Below are 2,500 nucleotides of genomic sequence, written 5' to 3'. Positions count from 1 at the left end.
ACCTTTTTCTCAACCAGGAAACCTTTAATTTCTCGAAGTACATTGAGTGATCGAAATTCTTCGATGGTTCCCTTATTGCTCTCTTCCCTGAATTGGAAGGACGCTTTGATGATTGGGTCGGTTGAGCGCTCCAGAGATTCTCGCTTTCTAATAATTGCAGATGGAATTTGAATCTCGAGCTTTGGTATTGCCAGACCTCCATCCTTGTTCTTTGAGTACAGTAAACCGTCAGCGACGTGTTGTGGCAAGTGTAGGAATTCTTTTACCGCATTCCGAATGATCTGATCCAGCTTCACCAAGGTGTTCTGAGACGCCTCTGTCAGTATCAGGTGGAAGTACAATCTTGGGATGACATGCACTCTGAGAGCTCCAGTCTCTGAGTTGGTTTGAGAGGCGCTGATCTTAAGCCTTCAACCCAGGTTTTGAGCTTGTCCTCCCATTCACTCTCTTTAACGCCAGCCCATGGGTCTATCCGGGCTCCCAGGTATTTCTCTGTGTCGCCTGGTGGGATGTATGTGATGGTTTCTTTTCTTATCCTCCATTTTGCCTCATGATTGTACATGAAGGTCTTCCTTTTGCATGTGAAGTGGAAGCCTTTGGTTTTCTTGATATTAATATCTAGGCCTGTCTTATCGCAATAAGACTGGAGGATCTTCAAGTTCTCTTGCATCCCAGCGTGAGAGTTGCCTCAGTAGTGCGATATCATCAGCAAAAGCCAATGCTGTACATTTCACCGTTTTGTCTCCAAACGGCATGGTTATTCCCTGGCCTGCCTGCTCCAGGGTACTGATCAGAGGGTCGATTGCGATATTGAATAGCAATGGTGAAAGCGGATCGCCTTGCTTCACGCCTCTCTCGATCTTGATCTGTTCCGTGGGCTTGCCTTTGCCCTCAATCACCGTAGTGTTATTGGTGTAGAGGTCGCGGATCAGATCCACGAAGGCCGTAGGTGTTTTCATCCTCTTTAGCGAGCCAATGAGCAGTTTGTGGCCGACTGAATCGAAAGCTTTGGCCAGATCGACAAAGACAACGGCTAGCTCCTTTCTGTTCTTTTTTGATCCTTTGATGACATTCTGGAGGATAGCAATATTCTCGTTACAGCCGGCGTGGCTGCCAGGAACCCTTTCTGTCTCGGGTTGATGTTAACCGCCTTGCTTAACCTCTTTGCCATAATTTTAGTGAACAGTCGGAGAAGCATTGGCCCGATTGTGATGGGGCGCCAGTTGTCTAGGTTCTTTAGTCGATCCTTGTCCTCACATTTAGGAATGAGCACTGTCCGGCTCTTTTTCATACTCTCTGGGATAGATCTTGTTTTTAACCACAGGGTGAAGAGGCGAGGTATACGGGAGGCGTCGGTCTCCTGGATGGCTTCTAGGTCTTTCAGCTTTTTGCCATCTGGCCCTGGTGCACTGTGTCTGTCAATTCCTTTCAGGGCTTCTTCTACCTCCTCTTCCCCAATTGGTCCAGGAGTAGGTTGTCATCAACACGGCCAGCATAACCAGCAAAGTTCCTTATGTCCGCTTTGTTGTTCGCCTTGGACAATTTCTCACGGAATTTGGTTTCCAGTTCCTCTCGTGAGATGGGGCATTGGGATGTATCTGGTGCACCCATTAACTTTCTGGCTAGCTGGCGCCTGTTGTTTCTGTATAGTTCTTGGGCATCTTTATATGCCGCTTTCTTGGTGGCATAACGTTTCTTCGCCCCGTTGTTGTTACCCTTCTTTTCGGCCTTTCGATTGTTCTCTCTTTGCCGTCTGCGGGGGTTTTTCTCGTTATGACCACCGTATATTTCGTCTGTAATACAGTCTACCAAACCCCGAGCTTGAGCCATACAGAGTGGATCATTGGCTTTCTGCAATAGTTCTTCGGCCTTTTTGATGTGTTCATCAACTTCCCTGTGTTTAGGGAGTTTGGCCGGGATTTTGTATGGGACTTGTTGTTCATCTTGTGCAGTCGAGCCATTATCCTCCTCTGGTCTGGTCTCGTGCTCCTCTCTTTCCGATGTTATCGGGGTTGTCGGGGCTGCTACCTGTGTAAGCCGTTTCTTCTGAAGCAATCTCCGTTTGTCTGAGATCTGCTTTGCGGTCTTAGTTGTTATGACCTTAGCAATCTCGACATTGATGAATCTTGCTCCAGCGAGGCTTATTTCAAGTTGCTCCAAGAGGCTTTCTCCTCTTCGGACCATGCTCCTTTCCTTCTCTTTGCTGTAGGCTTGTCGGCCTCTATGCGCTTGTTGTTCCTCAAGACCGGGTGCATATGCCTTTCATGTTGCCCAAGGCCGCTTTTCGTTGTGAAGTTGGCCTCACATGCTTCACATTGAAATTCTCCCCTCGCCGTCTGCAAAGGACCTTTGCATTTGGGGTAGTGGCAGGCAATCGAGTGGAATTCTCCCGTCTTCTGGCATCTTGAACATTTTGTTCTGAAGGTCTTGGTTTGATGCGAGCGCCTCAGATGTTTAGCAAAGAGACCGACGTTTGGAAAGAGCGTGTTACAGGGTTTGC

This window comes from Chiloscyllium punctatum, unplaced genomic scaffold, assembly GCF_047496795.1.
Source record: "Chiloscyllium punctatum isolate Juve2018m unplaced genomic scaffold, sChiPun1.3 scaffold_887, whole genome shotgun sequence".
NCBI classification, from domain to species: domain Eukaryota; kingdom Metazoa; phylum Chordata; class Chondrichthyes; order Orectolobiformes; family Hemiscylliidae; genus Chiloscyllium; species Chiloscyllium punctatum.
The sequence above is the reverse complement of the archived record's forward strand: the minus strand, read 5'-3'. Positions refer to the sequence as shown.